The 22,825-nt window shown below is 37.2% G+C and overlaps 1 long non-coding RNA gene across 1 annotated transcript; it reads right to left on the reverse strand.

Moving 5' to 3' along the window:
* Positions 1-2,845: 2,845 nt before the first annotated feature.
* Positions 2,846-16,168, reverse strand: LOC137858273 (uncharacterized). Its single transcript, XR_011097611.1, has 3 exons — positions 15,993-16,168; positions 15,307-15,418; positions 2,846-2,977 (listed from the first exon to the last, which is right to left on the reverse strand). It is a non-coding gene; the product is annotated as an uncharacterized lncRNA (long non-coding RNA).
* Between the last annotated feature and the right edge of the window lie 6,657 nt (positions 16,169-22,825).

Genomic DNA, 22,825 nt, shown 5'->3' on the forward strand with positions numbered 1-22,825 from the left:
TTTTTCCTTAATGGTATGATAGAAATGTATCCATTTTAACATCATTTAATCTGCTACTTTTCTTCTTTTAATTTCTCACAGATATTTGCTGTTTTGTGTTGTAAAAAGTTCAGTCTGTGGGGAAAATTAGTGATATTAAAAATATTTCTTTAATCAAATTCTGAGCACTGGTAATAGTATTTTCTAAGGTATATGCTATCTAACAAATCTTACATTTTATTGGCTGTCTCATTTTGTTCTCTTTCATATTTCACATTTATGATATGCTCAGACATACCCCTGTTTTGTTGAGCAGGACTCTGTGTGGTCTTTGATGTAAGACATAATTTATTTGACAAGGAAATATGAGATGGTGCCCTGAATCTGCATTTAATTGATGGATTGAGAATTTTTAGCATTGCAACAAGACAGATTCTCATCCAATGTGTCATGGAAAGAGCATTCTTTTAATCTGTCCTCCTGTGAATTAAAATACATGTATATATATTTTGAGGAGTAATTTAAAAAAATCTTTATTGAAGGTAGTTAGCAGGGTTTTCATACATGTCTGACATCCAAATACTAAAAGTGATTGATGCTATTATCTGTTCTTAAGGATATTTTTATATCTATGAGAAGTGAGTGCTTGATTCTGACAAGTCTTCAGTGAATATCACTAGCATTACAAATGAATACTAGCTCTTGGTAATGCATTAAGGCGGCGTATAAACACAACCCTTTTTCATCAGTGCAAACTTGCTGTGAGTTTGTGCTTGTAATTAAATCTTATGCCATTTAAACATCAGGCAATCATCTCCATTTAAAAAACTTAAGTGATAATTACATTATTCTTCCACATCATTTTGCATAGGACAATGCAGCACACCAAAAGCTTTCAGAGGCTTCAGTCGAGTGCATAGTGCTTCAACATGCCATCTCATACCATCTTTTGCTTGTTAGTATTTTTGTTTATCATCTTCATGCACCTTCCATCTACCACTTAAAGTTACAGGATGCCCTCAATCTGAGACAATTGTCTTAAATTAATAAATTAAAATAAATCAGTTACTGTTGAAGTCCAATGTAATGCCTTTCTGCTGGTGGTTCTTGTGACATTTTCATATGGAAAACAAGGACATTTTTGATCATCTGCAGGATTTCTGCTTCTACAGTTACGTATTAAAAAGTTATTGTAGAGCTATGTGAATGCTGGCAAGTGACCAGGTTACTGAATATGCCTCTCTGCTTTTTCTCTTAGCAAAAGTAAGCTTTAGGTATGGCTATTAAATGCATGCTAACATTTAGCCTAAACTTCTGCTCCCATAGATATCAATAAAAACACTGCCATCAACGTTAGTGGCAAATAGATTTGGCCACAAGATCAAAACAGAATTGTTGACAAAGAGCCTAACCTTCCACCACTGAAGAGGAGTAGGAATCAGTAGTAAGGGGATTGAGGTATAATATCTTTAAGCTGATGCCCTTTGTTTCACAGAAACAATAGAACTAGATTATAAATCACATATTCAATTTTGCCTTATTTCACATCATGGTAAGTTGAGAAAAATCCGTAAAGCAACCCATAGATATTCTAGTGTCAGCATAGTTAAAGTAAGAGATCCTAAACACATTTGTTCCCAAAGTATCAAGATATACGTGTGCTTATGTATATATTAGTTTAAGAGTAATTTTAAATCATTTAATCTTAAATTAGGGGACAAATTATTTTAATTTGTGCAACTCAAGATGTTGACTGCATATCCACAATCCTAGCAGTAAAGTGGTTATAGCACAAAATCATTTCACATAGGGCCACTGATTGGACGTGAAGTGGTAGGGATTCTTGCACCGTCCTGATTTCAGCTCTAGAGACCTGCGGTTGAAACATCAGTCTCAGTATCATTACTCCCTGCACCATCACAGTCCTACTGGAGTCATGGAAGCTTTAGGGAGAGGTAGAAACAACATCTAGGTAGCCTTTTTTTTTTTTTTTTTCTTTTTTTTTTCCCTGCTGAGAAACACGGATACATTTTCTGATTTCCAGCTTTACTGGCACTATCTCCTCCAACACACAACAGGAGCTAGTGCCTCCAGCTACAATCAGAAGATACATGAGTATTCCCACTGGGGATTAGTCACTCTGCCCATGTTGAGGGGTGTGCAGGAAGCTGTGGCAGAGCAGTCCACATCTTCAATAGTCAACATCAAAAGATGTTTACTGACTAGCTAGGTCCTGAAGTCAAAGGAAGAGGGAGATGACATTTATTTGTTAGTGAGACAAGTGCTAGCAAACTCTTCCAGTAACCCCTAACAAAGGTAATCTTTGTTACAACCAGTATCAATACTATGCTTTTAAAATTTTCTGCAAAGCAAATTTATTCTGTTTTTGTGACGTCTTACAGAGCCTTCAGAAACCAGACTTGTGACCTGGAAAGCCTGCCAGTTTTTGCCTTAACGAAGGCTGCAAAAGCAGGTTCATATTAGAAAATTAAAATAAAAATAAAGGAGACATAATATACAGCAATGGCCTCCTTCAGTTGTAACAACCTCTCTCATTTTTACCTTGCCTGCAAATTTGTGTGATAAAATAATCGTCATTTTTCATCATTATGTCTTTATATCTTTCATAAGAGAACCACTCTCCTTGTTATCTTTATTCACTGCTGTAAAGAAAAAAAAAAAAAGATAATGTCCCTTACTTCATAAAACAATGCTGTTTTAAAGCTTTCATTTTAGAGCTAGCGTTAGGCCATGATGAATTGCTGAATGGTTGATTTCCTGACACTCTTTCTTACTAACCTTTCCTGACAGCTTCTGGATTGCTCTACCTGGTAATTTGCACTATAATAATGGCTACAGTGAGATGTCTCTTAACTATTTCCTTTATTTTTAACAAGATTCTTAACACCCTCTGTAGGTGACAAAATGCAATTACAGACGTGGAGTGTCCCCCCGAGGCCGGTTGCTCGCAGATGCCACCAGTACTTTAGTAGCACAACTGTTAAATGAAACGAAAACAAAGAATCAGATTCTCTAAACATCCAGTTCAAATAAAAATTTAATTAAAAGTTATGAAGGCGTTTTATTGATTAACAATCTTAGTAATTAAATAGTGTAGTTGACATTTTTTTTTGGGGGGGGGGGGTTGGATTTGTTCTTCCTTGGAGATCTCTAATTGTTGTATGGCTTTACATTTATTGATAACTCTGTTTGATGAATACAGATGCCACCTTTTATGGTAGTCGTTGACAGAGTAATCATATTGTGAGAAACACCAGGCTTATGTAGTAACAGCTGTTGCAGTTATACATGCTGATATCCATTGGGAAAATGTGTTTGCTGCTATCATGGGTACACAATAAATGGAAGGTGCAATAAAGCACAAGCTAACATTTTGAAAATCCTTACAACTCTAGGAACTTTATTGCAGATTACAAGCACTTTGATCTCTGTCCAGTACTTAAGTCTTAATTATCAGACTAATTGCACAGACTATGTTCATTTTCAGTGGTAATCCTTTCGTGATTAGCTTCTGTGTTCAATAACTGACTTATCCTTTAATTAAAAGGACTATTAACCTTAAGGCTGCTGCTGTGGCTTGGGATTAAACCTATACAGAGTTAATATTTAATATCATTGTAAAAGCCTTTGGTGAAAGGTATAGAATGAAAATATAGTGATTCCCTCCTTTACTGTAACTTGCTTTAGGAGAGAGCTTCATTATATATCAGCATAACATATTTTCCTTTGACATACTACTAGCTTAAATCCATTAAGCAAATGCAAGATATGTATGCACTTTGAGCCCTTTTCTCATTTACAGGCAGGGCATACTCGCACTGGATATTTCCCAAGTCATTCTAAACAGTCATGATCAGTGGCTGATCTGCAACATGCACACAGAGACAGGACAGAAGCAAGCTATAAAAAGGTCCTCCTTTTTACAACATTGAATTATTTTTTTTGTATTAATGGACTAGGCAGTGTTATTTTTTGCTTATGTGGCAGTGAGGAGTTTATTTAGGAAAAGGAAAATGCTATGTGAAATATGCTATGGAGGAAAGGGTTCTATGGTTTTGCCCAGGGCCACCGCTGTCCAACAGTTTGGAAGACTAAGAAGCAAATCCGTAGTCATTGATGCCCAAGTGCATAGGCTGCCAAAAAGCCAGATGCTGCTGTGGGAATCACTGTGTATCTTCTAGTTTGGCATCTGGGTCCTGATATGAGCAGCCATGCCTAATGCCTGCCTGTGACTTAAGGTTCTACTGCTACATTGATGTCTTTCCTTTTGTTTTTATTAATTTATTTTAATAACACCTCCCATCTTTAATCTAGTCAAGTACTTCAGGCAGATTGGTTGAAAAGCAAGCTACGTGCAATGTCAAATATCTGCTCTCCTCAATAGCCTCAATGCATGGAATCTGTTGCTAACTCTTGACTGGTCAAACTAGACTTGTTAAAGACTGTCTTCATCACTGAACTTGTTTGCTTACTTTGCATATGGTTTATTTGGGGGTTAAGACTTAATTATTAACTAGTTTCCATTAATGAAAGCTAGTATCTATTAACCAGCTGCTCAATCCACTTACAAATTGAGTAGGAAAATGTATCATCTCCCACCCACATTTAAGGTAGTGACAATATGTCTATCATTTCAATGGGACTATTATTTCATTTTCAAAGGGAAAAACATTCTTATTTTTATGCGCACTGCTCGAAGAATATAAAACAATGTTCCCTGTGTACAAGAGTTTCCTCCAACATGTTACTTTCCCTGTATAACTCAAATGATATACATAGTAAGGGTGACCCAGCCACACTCTTTCCTGAATGGAGCAAAGATAAAAGCACTGTATTTGAAATCAATAGAGGTGACTTCTGGCCCATGATGGGAGTGCCTGGCTTCAGAGTTATTATATGGTGTTAAGTGCTGACAGTGCAATAGGATTTTCACAAGACATAAATACAATGAGGGATCTCCAAGCCTAGTGCTAGCCTGAGAAATGAGCCTGTTCAGGCTGCCTAGATAGAGCATGTTGGAGAAACACAGCCACAAACAAGTATCTCTTGTCAGATATAGAACGAAAGGCTGAAATACTTAGCATTAAAATATTTCCACACATGCTATTTTAAATACTTTAACTGAGAGCAACTCTGACTGAGTTCAGGAAGACAGGTATGGAGACTGGAATCATATTCTGGAAGTTATTAGCTTTCAGAAATTTGGGGATTACACCTTGCATTTAGCTATAGTACTCTGATGATTCATAGCAATTCCCTGTTTGGTCTTACCAGTCTTGTTAGCAATAAGACTAACAAGATGTTTACCATCTTCTGTATTAAAAAAAATAATTCATTGTCTCTTGCATAGTCACAGTTAGCAAATTTTTATCTGAAGGGTAAGGAAAAAATAATGGAAAACTCATGGAGAATTGAGACTCCTGAAATATTCACTTAACAGCTTGAGAAATAGGAACTAAACATGGAAGATAACTCTCCATTTTCACTGACTAGGGAAAAGATGAATCTGTCTACATTAAAGCTGGTCTCTCCAAAAACCCCTTGCTTTCTTCCTTGTTGCATATGTCATTGACATATAATACATTCATTTGAGCAGCTGTACAAAGATGTCTCTCAAGGAGATACCAACCTAGGCAGGGTGACTGTAGATACTGATAGATACTTCTGGTATCTTCAGAGCACCAGAAGCAGTAGGAGAAACATGGCATGGCACATTGTTATGAAGGCCATCACTAAGTCCGTATATTTCTGAGTGATGTTTAAGGTTACTATGTTCCATCCACTCCATTAGGATCAAAAAAAGTGGATAGAAATGGGCACATCAACTTGACAGAAAGGTAGTCACAGATACCATCACAGGTATATATTTTGTAGAAATAGTTATATGAGTAGCAACTTTATCTTTTTCATTCTCACCACAGAGCATGATTACACAGTTACTCATTTCTGTGAGCTTTCATATCTCTAACCTGACATCCATTTAACTGTTTTAGTCACTGTACAGCTCTGTGCTAGTAAAGCTGGATAGTTATGAATCCAAAACCCCAATTCAGTATGGCACTAAGAATATGCTTATCTTTAAAAAGGAGTGTGTGTATATACTAAAACTCTGCTACAGGCCTAATAAAATTACTATAGCAAGTCAACATTAAAGTCTCAGGAGTACCAATGTATTTCAATTAAAAGTGAAAAACTACTATAATCTTATTAGAAGTTTAAAACCATTATGAAATACAGTTAGAGCATGTCAGAACCTACTATAATATACAAATTAAATAAAGGAATTAAAATGAGTGGAAAGGTTCCACACAGAAGTCAGGACTGAAGTTCAATCTAGAAAACATGAATAAACACATTTAAAACAGGAGGTATTTGTCACAAACAGGCTGTTTATCTACTGAATTTGGTAAATATTGGCTATTTAATAGCTCTAACTCCATGTATTAATAGATGATAATCAGACATTTTCATCTAGATGCTTCCACAGCGAGGGTGGCTGGCTCCTGGGCAAACAGCCTTTTGTCACTGAATTCTGATCCCCAATTTTCAATGGCTGGGACGCAGTCTCCTCGTATGTACTAGAGCAGACAGTTGCCTATCATGTTGTTCCAGTTGCTGCCAGCTCTTTGCTAATTTGTACAATAATAAGCACCTATTTCTATCTCTACTGGTAATCTTGTCATTTTTGTGATGTCATCAGTGCAAGTCAGAACAGAAAAGGTCAGTGGCACAATGATGTACTGTATATAAAATGAGCCATTAAGAGAAAAAAAATGGTTAGACATTTAAATGACCAAGCCTGCCAAGACACAGGAAAATATATACTGAGATGGTCAGGATAGCTATATTTTGCAATTCCCATAATAAGTGAATAACTTCACCCCTACTGTGTTGGCCTAGAGCAGTACGGTGTGTACTGCACAAGACAGCCTTGAGCTATGCCTAGACAGACCAGAGGGAGTCTGGATAAATATATATTTAATGACTGACATTAAGCATATTTACTAAATCTTGTGAGTGTCCTGTATTCTGTCCTTTAATTTATCTAGTGTCTACACTATAGAAATATATACAATTTGAATATAGTGTGTAGATGTTTACCATCTTCTGTATTAAAAAAAAAAAAAGTGACCAAAACCAGCATAACAAAACCTTTTCATACCACAAATGAAGCAGGAGATAAAGTCAAAATTCAGACAAAGCATGACACTACCAAAACATCTGAAATGAAGTTCCTATGCCTATATAAAACACAGAGGGAGAAAGGGAGAGAAGAGGGAAAAAGGGACCCTGAGCTTCAATGAGGGGCTCCTGCTGATCGACCAGGTAGTCCCACGTAGAACAAGAGAAACACCTCTTTGTCAGGTCTTACACATTGCTTAGGAACAGAGCAATCAAGTAATTCCTAACATTACCAGCTACTTTTCCTTATTTTTTTCCTCCACCCTCCCTCTTCAAAAATGTGACTCAAGTCCTTCCAACCATCTTCAGAGTGCATCACCCTGCTCCACTCAGCCTACAGCTCTCTCTAAACAGAATCAGCAGCATTTGGCATGCTTAACATATACAGGCATATCACCAGCAAGCATTTTAAGTTTGTGATAGTCACAGTTCTTTCTGGATTTCCATCAGAACTGCTTACAAAAGTAGCAATAAGATAAGGAGAATGCAGGAATTGAGTGGCCTCTGATAAATATTTCTCTCTGATTCATTGCTGCATTATTACAATATGCTTTTGCTGAAGTTAGGAAATGAAAGAACGAAAAGCACAGTTGTTCTACATCAAAACTGAAAGACAACAAGGAGTATGCTGTGTGTAGGAGCAAGCAGATGTTTGCTCTCACAGCTAACGGTGGCACAGCAAGGCAGCATACAGTACTGCCTGAAGACTATTGTGTCACCTACCATACTTCCCAGTATGTTGAGCACAGGCAAACACTGAGGTGATAAAATGACTAAATTATGCAGCTTATTAAAGACCAGAAAAGGCTGTGAGGTTGACAGGAACCTAACTGAATAGGAGATACGCAACAGCAGATTAAAATCAGTGCTCACCAGTGGCAAGCAACAGATGCAGAGCAGTTCTTTGAGCATTGTGCTATTTAACACCGGTCACTTAGTGAACAACAAGCTGACTCTGTGTGATAAAAGCTAGGGGACTTCCTCCACATGTGCCTCTTAACCACACACTCTGAAACTCTAGGCTTTGGCATCTCCTGTAAGTGGGGTATCAGAAAACTGGTTCCTTTCAACAACCCAATCTCTCCCCCACCATTCTTCAAGTTAAACATAACTGTTTTCATATCACCATTTGCATTTTCTATTTAAGATGCGGGGAAGTCATATGATTTTTATGAAGACTACAACACCAGTCTATTCGTATTGTATTTTTAGAGACATTGTATTGATTGAAAGAGAATTGGCTAACCTGAGATGTAAACAATGACTGGCATTGGCCTTAACCCATGTGGTTAATATCACTGATTTGTCATGCTGAGTGATGTGAGAAGAGAAACGATTGGTTGTTGATTATTGAACAGCTCAACACAGGGCACATTTGGCATGTCAGACGAGAGGCTATTCTAATGAGCTAGAGCTGCTGCCAATTACTTAAGAACCAGTGCCTCCTCTACAAGCTATTTCGTACATCTTCAAAATGTTTAACTAAATTCCAGCTCAGTAACAGATTGCAAATAAGATGGTTAGACTCAAGAACCTGTGCATACATATTCCTTTAGCAGGCAGGTGCACATGAGATGATGCTAATGGAGCCTTTCATTCTCTGGTGATAAGTAATTAACATATAGCACAGCAGTCAGTTTAAGAAATGTTCAGTTCTTTGTGGAATCTGACAGACCTGTGTAATTGAAACATTCCCTCGTACTTTTTATTTATTGGATTCAGGAAAAAAATTATCAGTATTGAAAACTATTAGAAGAACAAACTCTAGGAAGACAAACTCTAGGAGGAGACCTCTGATTTTGCATGGCCTGCTGTAATGACACTCCTAAATACCTAAAGCTTTGGCCTGAAAGAAAGAAAAATATGACAACCAGTCATAGAAGGCATAAATATTTCAGATACATCAGGACAGAGCCCACTAATCATAAATATCAGCTAAAACTTCTATTTTTATTTTTTTCCCCTCCATGGATGTGTGATCAAATTCCTCTTTTTTTTTTTTTTTTTTTTTTTCCAGTAACATAGACATTATCTTTGTTCAGATTTTCATAGTCCTATCATAAAAAACAAACAATACTCTGGCCATGCCCATTCAACTACTGAACTGCCTCTGCTTAGAGCATACACAAGGACACCTGATTTAGAGTAAAGCTTTGACTACTTAAGTGTTCTTCATTTTAGTGCTTTTACATTACAGAATTAAAATACTTGTCCCAGAAACTCTAGAAGCTCCTTTCTACGTAGTTTTAGTATGCTATCCAGAAAGCCAGACATAACAGAAAATAAAGATGTCTTCCTTCAATTTGAGATACTTTTTAGTTTAAATTCTTCCTATAGCAACTACATTGTTTTCCACTTAAAAGTGTATATAGAATTGAACTGTAAATTGAATGTTGAAAAAGTGAGAGCTTTTATGAGCCAGATGGATTTCAATAGGCTCTGTGACCATGAAATTAAAGGTACGTCAGTATTGTTTCTGGTTTAGGCACATGTGCAAAACAGCATGCATGCTATGTGCTAACATGTACAAGAAAATGCATATTGAATGCCTCTCTCCTTTGATTAGATCAAATGTGTTTTACAACTGGAAGCCTATTTTAGTTAACTCCCACTGCAAGCAAGTATTAGGTAGCAATTTTAGGTACTCTAACAACATCATTATTGTTATTAAAATTAATCATCCCCCCCTCCCCCAGATACTTGGCATATGAAAAACTCTTAAAAACCATGTTTGTAATAATTTGTTTTGGATTCTGTAGCTGAAGCACCTTTATATTTTTCCTCATGAAATATTTGCTGCCTCCAATCACCTGGGGAACATTACCTTGATGAAGCCACTGAAATATGCTCCATCAGTCTCAAAGGGTTTTCCTAGCCTACTTTTCACCCCTTCTTGCCAATTAAGCTGCCACATTATGTATGATAGTGAGGGTCACTTGTTTTTTCAAGTGATATTCTGAATTGGTGAAGATGACAGAAGCATACTGGCCTAGTGAATAATTAGAGTGGATCTTAGAGCCCCAAACCCCCATCTTGCACTGCCACATGCTAACTATTTTTAACCTCAGCTCATCTCCTCTAGCAGGATACACGTGTTTTTGCCAGGAAAAACTATTGCAGTATTCTGTACTGGGTGTCTGTATTTTATATTAAGCAGTTAACAGATAAAATAACTAAAGAGATGTTGAAAAAATAAAAAAATTGAAGAAAAATATATATATGCGCAATACAAGGCTTACTTCCATGAATGAGACACAACATTGTTCTCGGACCATATAACATTCATGACTCTGTATTTTGCAAATATCTAAGCAATTCTTCATTAATTCACTTTGAATTCACGTATACATCAGTTTATAGACAAGGTTAAAAAAAAAAAGAAAAAAAGAATTCTTTATGTTATAAGACCAAGAAGTGCTACTCCATAGTTCTAAAGCAGTAGTCTCCATTGTAGTCAATGAACATTTTATACCTGATGATATATTTCAATCAGAATTTCTGTACAGTCTTGCTATTGCACAATCTCCAAATAACCACAGGAGGCACAGAATATAACACGATTTAGTAGTTTCATGCAGAGACAAATATTTGTGATTCTAAGTCAGCCTTTCCAAAAGGAAGACACTTATCTTAAGTGTTCAGGATTAATCCACTGCCTAAGACATTTAACAAACAGGCTTAAAGGGAAAGTTACTGACATTGGATGAAGGTTTTAGTGAAAGAGCAGAGATGCCTTGGCTTGGCTAGCTTCTCTCATATAGCTATTAACAAATTTTACTGCAGTAGTGATCACCAGAAACAAAGGAGCTAACAGGACAGTAACGAAGGGCTGAGTAGTGACCTTTCTGCCTCCTTCCTCTCATTGTTCAGGTTGGAACAATGATGCATATTTTGACCAAATTCCTCAGCTGAGCTCTAATTGTGGACAGGGTGCAAGAACTAGAAGATTTGCCATTTGGAACTTGTAAAAACAAAATTAAAAAAAAGATTCATTCTTCAGGGAGTACTCAAGAGGTCATCTCCTTTTAAAATGTAACCACACAATTGTATAAGTTCTCCAACCTCACACTTTCTGTTGCTCTGTCTTGCTTAACCTCAAAAAAACTCTTCCAGCTACAAGAAAATGCTGCCTTCTTACCGCCACTGGAAACAGTGCTATTCAGTACTTGCACAAATGGCTGAGAAGTAGATGCCCCAGATCGCAAACAGAGATTCTGGGCAGTTTACAGCAGAATTACGATTTAGACCATAGTCTGTGCCTGTTCCAAGCTATTGAGAGCTACACCAACTCACCCAGCTCCAAATACGCAGACAACAAGATCCTCTCAGCCTTAACAGCATAGTATACCTTATATTTCAGTGAGTTTTTCCTTTCCCCTGCAGCATGAAAGTTTTTTGGCTCAACATCCTTCTAATCAGGACATTTCAGAAGTGTTTTCTATGCAGCACTTCACCTTCTCTACCAAGGATTGCAGTTAGCAATTTTGTTTCCCTCTGTCTTACTTCATACAATTTGCTGAAAAAAGAGTGGCAGCAATACAAAAATTGAGTGCAGACCAAAAATAAAGGAAAAAACACAAGAATCCCACATCAGTGTACATATGCTGGTCCTTTAAGATATTCTGAAACAGCATAGGAAGGGCAGTAGCAAGCAGGTAACTTGGATATAATGTTTATTTTAGAGTTAGTGATAAATCACTGTGAGATAATAATGGGAGCATATGTCTCCAACAGCTTTTCAGAAAAGGTGTTCTATTCTAAATGTAAACTAGTGGACCAAAGAGATAGTGAAGATTTATTTCCTCTTTCCTGGCAGAAATAGATTTCTTTCCTTAGCATATTAATGATGATGCATTAAAAATGTTTACAAAATACCATCACTTGAAATTATGAAATGAATGTAATTAAATCACCTACAAGCCCTTAGGGCTGTGAACACCAGCTTAAGCATTAGTGAGACAGATTGCAAGCTAGGATTCTGGTTGTTTCTCTCATGCTGGGGAGAAATGGAAATAGAATTGCGACTGATAGCCCTACCACTGCACAGAATGTAACACTGGAGCACAGCAGAGAGGAAAATTCCCAGTGATAGCTAGCACCAACTGGAAGTCCTGCCAACAAGAACAGCACTGCCAATTTGTATCTCTGACCAAGGTTATCCAGGAGAACATTTGCCATCATCTATTTTTCAAGCAGCTTACTTCAGAGTTGCTATGGCTGGGCTGAAAATGGCCTTGGGTGAAAAAGAAACAAAACCAAACCAGAGTGGCAGACCTAAAAGGGATCTTTGCCTGAAAAATAAATTTTCCTAAGGAATGGTATCACCTTAGCGTACAGTTATCCTGAGGATGGGACCAAGCTCTTCCAGTAAGCCTGTGAGACCAGACTGATGGGTACCTGCATTTGCAGTCACCCCTCTCTAAGGCTCCTGTGAGTTATATTGGTAGCTGGACATTTAACAACTAGGCTCCATCACCTAAACAAACAAACAAACAAACAAACAACCCAAAACACACACACAAAAACAAAACAAACAAAAAAAAAAAAGAAAAAAAAAAAACACAAAACACCACACCACCAAAAACAAACAAACAAACAAAAAAACAGTTCAGCCACCCCCTTTATTCTACAGCTTTGAGGTAGGTTGTCCTCATCCATGTTAAAAGCTTGAAGTTAACCCTGGCAGAGCAGCTCACCTGGTAAAAGATAGGGCACAGACATCATAGGCCCTTTATTTTAAGCTTCCACTGTCTCCAGATCTGCTGCAGCCCATGCAGCATATTCTACAAAACTCAAGTAGCTTTTGATGATTGAGAAGGGGTAAAGCATCTAATTTTCATTCTAGACTTTCAACTGTTCCATTCCTCCTTGGATCTAGAAGCGTGACCAAGAGTGCATGCCTCATGTTCAGTCTGCTCAATATTTTAGCTCAGAAGCTAAAAAAAACACATGGAAATCGGGAAAGAGAAATTGTTTGTACATGATAAATCTATTTCTCTACTGTGTGCAGAAATAGTCTCACTTATAGCACCTTTTTTTTTAAAAAAAAAAATCTTATAGTATATGTTTTGATCAGAGAAACATCTGGCTCAAGCAGTCCATTTGCTGCTTAATTTAAGAGAGAAAAAAAATGTGAAATATTGAGTCCATCTTTTTTTTAAAAAAAATAAGTTATATATACATGAATTCTTACAGGCATGACCTATGCTAGGACATCTCTGCCAAACTGTGCAGTAGACAACATTTAGAGAATATCTGATTCCCTACAAAACCTGGATTAAGTTTTCTACAAAATTATTGAAGAGCATGGTCTCACAGTTAATACAGTTGCATGTGACATACTCCATTCTCAGTTTGCTGGTAATCTCAGCAACAATGCAAATGACTCATTGAAAAACAAAATTTCACAAGTAAACAAAAATTTTTGTTCATCACTTTTCAGTTTTTCCAGGTCAGAAACCATGCAGATTCCAAAGGTGTTAGATATATGTACAGTTTGAGCCAAAAGATTTGCAAGAAGAGCAGGAAGTGCCAGGAATAGGAAGTCTTGAGGTTAAATTTGAGCTTTTGCTATGTGTTTATTGTATTCTCCTCAATAAGTCTCTTCATTTTTTCATTGTACTCTCACACGTAAACAGAAAAATAATCCTCATGAACACATACTTCAGAAGTATCTTGCAGCTTAAATAATTGATGCTCCAGCAGTACTTTAAAGAGTTTAAGTCTTTCCAAAGGTTTGCTTAGAGAGAAGTACTCCACATTTTCTGAGAATGACATTTCTGAAGTGTTCAAAAATTAATTCAGATTTGATCTCCCTTCTATTAGCCTATCCACATATATAGTTTAAAGGCAATTTTGAAGCTGAACACATTAACAACAGCCATCAGTAACTCTATAAAACTCCTATGGCAATCTTTCCTTTATAAGCACTTGCCCCAGTTCCTTAGGAAACATCCACCCGGTAGGATTGGGGTTCTGCTTAGAAGTTATGTGAAATAATGTAGTGAAAGATTCTATTATATAGGACACGTCCAAAAAGGATCAGATTTACAGTATGAATATATTAGCAGTAATAAGTTGTAATGCTCTAAAATCCCTATGACAATGATTCCTTATTCAGTTCAGGTGAACATCATGCAGACTGACAATTGCTCACACAACAAATGGCAAGGATAAAAGTGACACCGAACCTTCATCATGGTGCCTTGGAACCATCCATCCAGTGATATTAGGGAGTCACACAAGGCGTATGTAAGAAAGCATCATGAAATGTTACAATACAAGGTTCTACTACATGGCACAGGCTGAGAAAGAGTGAAGTTTACCACATGTACATCACCAGCTTCCAGCTGTATACACTAACTTCAGGAGTATGTGAACAGCTAAGTGCTATAGGCAAACACTAAATACATAGAGCATAGATATCTACATAGGAGTTTCATCATGTGTAATACACCTTTCCATAGCCAGTGTTCATCAAACTGGTAACATCTTCCTATTCTTGAAGAAGAGGTTTCAAGTACCCTTTCCACCTTCCCACAAGCTCTAGGGGCCGTGTCCATGCACTGACAAACCTTGGACTGATATTACCCATGGTCACCAATAAAATGGGCATTTCAGTGTTTTACACCATGCTTTTTCTAAACTTAGTTAAGCTAAAACTCCCTGTACACTTTAACTGTTTTCCAACATGGACTGTCAGGGTCTTCACCAGGCACTACATGATGCCAGTGTGCACGTACCAAACTGCAGAGGCAACCAAAGAAACACAACCAAAGGGTGCATATGTGACAAACTGAAAGCCATCTCCTCTTATTTGAGGAAAGAATGGGCATATTCCAATTAGGAACCACACCTTCTAGGCTCAGAACTTTCTATCCTTGTAATCAGTGCCAGGTTTTATTAAGTTTGTGAAAACTGCTGAGACACAGGAGTTGCATCACAGATTCTACAGCTGCTGGTACAACGTAGCTCCCATCTGAAGTTATTACTGTAAGGCAGAACATCCAAGAAGTATTGAACTTCATAGAAGCAACTGTATCCTAAGCCAGTATTACACCTTATGCATTAGATATGCTACTACGAAGACAAAGGATGAACACTTCAAAAGACCCAGCATCTTACCTTACACTGCTCTTCTTGAATGCACAAGAAGGCCTTTCAACGTGTATGGGCATATCTAGCTCAGTGATGAAGCCCAGGATGTAGTTGCTTTTGGCCACTTATCACCACCTTCCTGAAATGTTTTTACACTTAATTAAAGGCAACGTCAAACCCTGGAGCTCTCCTTTTTACCGGGGGCAACCAGTTGGTGTTGTACTGAGAGCGAGTCCCAAAGGGCACTTTTCAATTAATAGGGGCACTTGCCACAGCACTGCTAAAGGGATGGCTTTTGCTTAATAATGAATGCATCAGCCTACAGCTAGTGAAAAGAGAGTGAGATTAACACTAGTATTTAAGAGGTTTCTCACATAAGCAGCCAAATTAAGGAGGAAAAAAATCACTTGGTTGCTTTATCAGTTCAGTGCTCTCCTTTAATCATTGTTTGAAGTCCATTTTTTTTAATCTTTTTTTTTTTTTCTTAACCTTTGTGGGTTGCAGGAGTACTACATGCTGTTAATAATAGCCCTATGTTGATTTTCTGTGTTACAGCAGTAGCATCTTTTCCTTTAGTATTCTTTTAAAATATAATGTTAGGGTAAGTTTCTCTTAATTATACAGCTAGCTTTAGCAAGACTATAAGAAATTTTAAAAAGGATGAAAAGAATATAGGATAACTTGTGGAATTAAACTACAAAAAACACCCTTACCAATCTTAGTCCTCAATAAATAAAATGCTTTCAGACTCTTCCAGGCATGTTAGAAACATTTAAAAGCACTTCCCAAAACTCCTGAAAAGTACACATCTTCTGTCAACTCAACACTGCACAAACTGAGCAGGAGAAACGCCCTGTTACTCCTTCGCTTATCTCAAGGTGTAAATGGAAAGGTGCTGTGTCTGAAGTCAGGTGGCAGCACTTACCCTCTAAGACAGCTCCTCCCAAGACCAGGTTTTACTTCCATCTCCATGGAAGCAGTACAAAACCTCAGTGCATCAGGTTCCAGGGAGTGACCTCAAATACTCATGTCTGTCACCTATTCAAAGACATGTGACAAAATTAAGAGCTAAGTTCTGTTGATACTCAAACTGAAAATGGAGGTAGTTGCTCAAGGCCTAGTCTTTCTGTCCTGTAATGGTAAGGTGATCCAGCTGATTACACCAGAAGAAAGCCACAACTTTATGGTCTCTGAGCCAAGTCTTGAACAGACTATGGAAAAAATTAGCTTAGCTGCTCCAAAATGGAAAGAGATCCCCTTGCAGCAAGGCAAATGGAGTTGATTTCAGATTAAACAGCTCAACATTTATGGGTCAGACCCCTCTGAAGGAAGTTAGGACACCCACTCAGGGTGCAAGCACTGAACTGTGCACTTCCCTGAGGTGGCTAGTTTCTTGCAATCTGTGTTTCCCAGGCTGTAGTGATACAGCTTTGGCAGCTCTAGAATTGCAGGACTCAGCCCTAAAACCAAGGTATAATATCTATGGTAGCTCAGTCCAACATAAGCTAGCTGTTGCTGGAAGTCATTCCCTTTCCATCTCTATATGGCAGGAAACATTTGGACATCTCATCCCCTCCACGTAAAGCCAGTGGGGAGGCCTGGTGGGCCAAGTACCTCAGGGCTCTGTGCAGCTTTCCTGCTCTGAGCATTTTTTGTTCTGCTTTGAAGGTCATGTGTATTTGTTTCTTGGAGTGTGTACCAGAAATTAGACATTACTTCTACAAATGCAATGTCGAACCACCAGACAATAGTTATCTCCTTTAGAGAATATAAATAGTCCATTTGGAATAGAATAGCAGCAGCAGCAAACAGTTCATCTCAGAACAACCTTACAGTGATGGTTAGGTGCTTTCCTGGAAAACATTCTTGAGTGCCAATAAGGGAATGTAACAATCTCGTGAGAATTTTAGCTACTGGTCTACAGGATTTATAAATAAATAAATAAAAGCGTTCCTCCTCCATTTTGTGACTTCAAAATGAAAAACACGGCCAGTCAGAAGTATAAGAATATTTAAAAACAATCCACAAAGTGTTTCAGGTCAACTGAAAAAGCTATTTTAAAAATAAAATAATTTACAAGGCCATAAAAATGTACCCTATCCTGTGTGAGTGACATGAAATAAATCTATAGCTCGTATATATCAAGCTTTGGAGATGTTATAGAGGGGGTGTTTTTAAGCAGGCATGTGTATCTTCTGAACATTTGGATATATATTTTTGATCACAGTTGTACCTTTTTCATTTTGTGTTCCAACACTCCTTTGAGGCTACTCATGTACCATACTGGCTTGAAGTGGTACATCTGTTCCTTCATTATGCTCTGCTCAGGTCTTTAAATACCTGGAGCAAACCCCAGACTCCAGATTTACCTGCTATTTTAATATAGCTGAACTATCTCTTCTCTACTTGGCAGTCAGTGTTATTGCACAGACTGTATAGTTGAAGATCATAAATTTTTCTTTGTGCCCAATAAATGCACTCTTTCAATAGGTTAATGCTTCTATCCTGCAATTATTTCAAACAGGTGGGCACTCTGACACTTGCCATTAGCCAGTCCGCAACACACAAATGTATTGATCAAGTCAAAGATGCACTTCTGACTTGTGCTAATCAATGTATCAGTTCTCCAAGGGTTTTTACAGTGTAATGAGGAGGAAATATAAACACTACTGCTAAGTTTCTCTCTCTTCAGGGAGCAACTGAGTGCACATATAGAAGAGCTGATGTACTGATTCACAGCAAAATAAAATGACATCTCCAGATAAAATTTTAATCTTAAGTATGTAGGTAAAGTTTTGAGGAAGATTGATAGGTAAAGTTGCATAGTTTGCAGAATTAGAGCACTTAATATACAGCTATGGAGCTATTGTGCAATTGTACCTTTTGTTGTGAGTTTTCCAGAGTTAACTAGAGCTTGACCTGCCTTTAGGTGCCCCAAGGAAGCCACATGATATGACATGGAGCATTTTTGATGAGGAATTAGTAGTTTCTGTCCCACTAAGCTAGGGCCAAACACATTCCTTAGGGTGTTCTTGGAATTTTTGCTTTTGGAGGTGATATTCTGAAAGTCCCTGTCAGTGGATGGTCTTTAATTTACCATGCTTCAACCTTCAGTCTTGGAGTTGCAGCTCTATGTTGACAGTGCCAAGCAATAGCCACGCATTTTCTGTTAGTCCAAAACTGTTTACAAAAATGAACAAATGCATTCTGTGCACACAGTCACTGAGGTAAAGCTTGCTGAATGCTGGCATCATAAATATATTGCATTCAAATTCAGTTAAGGTTGAGGATCTCTTTTTCACATGAAATTTGTTGAACCTTTCTCTACTGGATCTTTCATTAAATAATCAGAGAATAATACATCTTCTCTGCAGTCAGTGATATCATTTGCCACCCTCAGTAAAGTTTTGTGTTGTCTCTGATAAGGCAACGGATAAGGTGTCAGATAAAGGGCATTAACAAGCTGCAGTTAGGATTCTGGGTCAGTACAAATCAGCGTTAACCCCAAGGTCACGAACAGTATCTGAGGTTACCTGAGGTTTAGGTAGCACAACAAAAATGATGCAGAGAAAAAAAGTATAAAATCTTTTGCTTGCAGTAAACCAGTTTACTTGAAATAAATGAGGAAAGAAATAGTATACTCTGATCAATCCCTCCAGTTTTTACTGTATTACCATAGCTACCTTCAGCCCCTAATGACAGGATGGGAGTCTATAACTTTTTCTTCTGGATCTCAAAGTACATACACCAAATCCAAATGCTAGGCTCTTTTATGTCTTTAAACCAAATATACCTGAATCAGTCATTTATATAATGTCTCTTGAAACAAGAACTCTTACTGAAGCTTCATGCAAATATATAGCTAAATGCTATCACCAGCTGACCCATTTCCCATTGTCTACTATATATCAGGGACAAAACTCCTTTTGAGAGGCACAAATGCAACCTAGGAATTCTTAATCCCAAAATTCAATGTGTAATCCACTGGCACAGCGTGTGTCATATATTTTAATGGCCAGTGTACATGGATACAAGTGTACAACTGCAAGCAGTTAATGGGTTTACTCTTTTAATGGAGGAAGTCTTGGCTGCTAATCTGAAGACCCTGGGTTCAAGCCCTACTGATGACCCAACTTAAATTATTGTTTTATTAAGTAAAGACTTAAATATGACTGATATAATTTAAGCTATTTAATCTTCTATTATAGAATGATTAAGATTCATCCATCTGTTCTATAATCAAAGATTAATAAAGTTATGAAGCTAATAGTATAACAAGTGTTTTTGCTAATCCCAAATTGTTGGGATAGTTCTCATCTGGGAGCAGTGAGGGACACAGCAGGAGGAACAGTCCATCTCTATTAGGAGTGATTAGTATAACTTTAAGCTATAATTACTTGGATACATTCACATAGGAGACTGCTACCCAGCCATTAAGTATCCTTAAGAGGATGATCTTCTCTACCAAAAGGTCCGGCAGTTTTTCTGATAGTTGAGAAGTTTATCTCCACTAAGTGCCTGAATGGTGACTCAGTGATTCATATGAATGACAGGTGGTTTTTGTTTGTTTGTTTTTTAAAGTGGCTGACAATATAAAAATAAATAAATAAATAAATAAAAGTTTCTATATCATCTTTCTATGCTCATTCTTCTAAGGGGATATCCATTAGTTAAATGGCAGGAGGGTTTTACCAAGCTGAAGGCACCTTGGGTAGCCTACTATCTCCATACTAGTCCTGCAGAATCAATACTTTCTTTGGCTATTTGGCGTTGTCACTTCTTCAAACATCTAGAAAGAAACCAGTGAAAAAAATATGAAATCCCATGAGAATGTTTTCTACCCTAGAGCCATGGTATACAGTAAGAGACATTCTCAGGTGCCTGCCAAGAACAGCTCTGGGCAGTACAGGTCTGGCAGCTCATGAGTATCTATGAATAAAAACAGCGACACAGATAATTTGCCTAAGCATTCTCAAAAAGTACACTGAAATCTAGAAGTCAAGAAAGCCCTATTCTCCCTGCCTTAAAGGTAGACAAGTAGAGGATCCCAAAGGTAGAACTAGTAACTCAAGAACTGCATTTATGAGACAAGGCAGATTGAAAGGCTTCAGAAAATTAATACCAGTCAGTGCACAGATGGAAGATTTTTTGCAATCCTTTTTGGATACTTTTTAGTGGTCAGTTTTTATTTCTGATAGGAGCTGAAGACAGACCCTAAGCAAAAGATTCTTCTGCTATTTAACCAAACTGCTAAATTAAGAGAAATTTCACTGAGAGTGCTTTGAAGCCAGTTCTGTAATATCAGAAATAATCATGTCATTGTAACTGATCCATCTGAAAATTGTGCGTGTTTCCCATACTCTTTCTTCCTCCCTTTGCAAAATGTTGTTTAAAAACTCAGATTTCTAGTGAATTGCATGGACCTTCTAACTTCCTATTTGAATTTAACTAGGCCCAAAGTAATCTCTTTCTATTAGCATCTCTTTTTCCTCTTTCTATTTCTTTTCTGTATGCAAAGCCACTATCATATATCCTCATCAGCTTTATTATTACTAGGCTAGCCAAGCCTTGTACACCTGCAGCATGCCTATATTCTGAAATACAATAAGGTGCAGAAATCTAGAGAGGGCATCAAACGTTTACATTCTTACCAGATCTAGTGCACTAGTGGCTGGGGCTGTATACACTAGCTGATTACAGGATGACTTTCACATGATCTTTTGTTATCCCAAATAGTACCCAGAATACTTTTTAATGTTACATTAACTTTAATTTAAAGCTTGCTCCCCCAACCCACACCAATTCTGCCTATATAATATTCCAGTCTTGTTCCAAAACAACAATACCTTCCAAATTTGTATCAGCTGCAAAGTTCATTAAGCCATCTGTTTTGTGGCAAGGTCATCATGAAAACATTCTTTCAATTCTAGATTTTGTCAGTCTTTGAACTAGTACCGTTCTCCCAATAACTTTCCCATTCAGCTCAGCTGATTATCTCCTATTTAACCAGTTTCTTGCTCATCTGATCATTCTTTTGCCAATGCAATATTAATTAATGTTTACTTAAGACACCTTACCAAAACCTCAGCTGAGCTGCCAGTTCCATACATTTTATTCACAGTCCCACACTTGATTTTTCCGGCTTTTTACCTTCTGCTTTCTCACCTTCCCTTAAGGCTATGATGTACTTCTTGAGTATCACTTACTGGAACTTCTGCTTGCAGTTCCTTAGTATTGTCTCTAGTTTTATTTTTTTCTCACAAGCCTTCACAAAAAGCAGCCAGCAAAACTCTAATGAGTTCCACTTCATTTTCAGTACTGACACCAGCTTGTGTTTGCATAGCACGAGCTATTGCATTGCCCACGAGCTGGGCTCTGTGCTTTCACAAGGAGAAAGCTCGCAGTTGTCTCTGCAGACACAAAAGAACGCACAATCTCTAATCCTTAAAGGAGATTCATAGAAGAACAAGTTGTAAAATCTTTATCTCATAATCATAAGAGAAATAGAACCTCCACCCAATTTGTGTAACAGCATTTCCAGCTCAGAAAATGTCCTTGTCTATCTGTGTAATCAAGTGAGTATTTTTCTAATGCTTTAGGTGCAGATTGCACAAAAATCTTGGTTTAAATTTCAATTTCAATAGAAGTACATTTTTAGTTAATATGGCAGAGAACAGTGAGAGGACAACAAATGCAGACTTATCTGACAAAAAAAAAAAAAAAAAAAAGAAGTGAAAGGAAGGAAATTTTTATTGTTTCTTCAAAATTCTGAAATTAGGCTTTTAGAGCCTAACTCAAATACAAATGCTGAAGGTAGAACTGTGGGAATAGGGATAAGAATTAAGATAAAAAATGAGGAAACATAAAATATAAATATTAAATATAGGGTCACCTAGAAACTTCTTGAGTGTTTTTCCAAGCTTGCTGCCCTCTGATAGCTTAAACAAACTGCTCACGTCCTCATAGTCTTTTCTCAGTTTCAACTTTTTATTAAATTTTCTTCAAAAAGAACTGAACAGAAACCAACACAGAACTACAGTGAGTTTTGACATCTTATTTACTCAGTAGGGAGATAACTTTCAAAGATAAAATATCACTTTCCTTCTGAATAGTAAGCTTTGTATTTTTTTTCCCTACTTACCTCCTTTCCTGGATTTCAAGTTGCATCTGTTACTGCTACTATGAATGTTTATCTCACGAGCAAAGAATCAATGTTATGTCTATTCCTACAAGATGCCTACAAGGGGAAATAAAGAGGAAATACTTTCTATCCTTTTACATCAACTGTGGAGTCAGCAAATGGACCATCATTTTAACACAAATTCAAAATACATTTAGAATTCTTTATTTCTATTACTTTGTTTTTAAACAGACTTACTCTGGTAACAGGGTTTTTTTTTGTTTGTTTGTTTGTTTTTCATATCTGAACAGTATCTCTAAATCACAAAGTTATATAACTGTTAAAATGAAGCCTCTCTATTTGTAAGCAACTAAAACCAGATCATTGTAATTTCAGCAAAATGTCAGCCATTTTCTCCTGCCCCAC

Source organism: Anas acuta, chromosome 6 (assembly GCF_963932015.1).
Source record: "Anas acuta chromosome 6, bAnaAcu1.1, whole genome shotgun sequence".
Taxonomy (NCBI): Eukaryota; Metazoa; Chordata; class Aves; order Anseriformes; family Anatidae; genus Anas; species Anas acuta.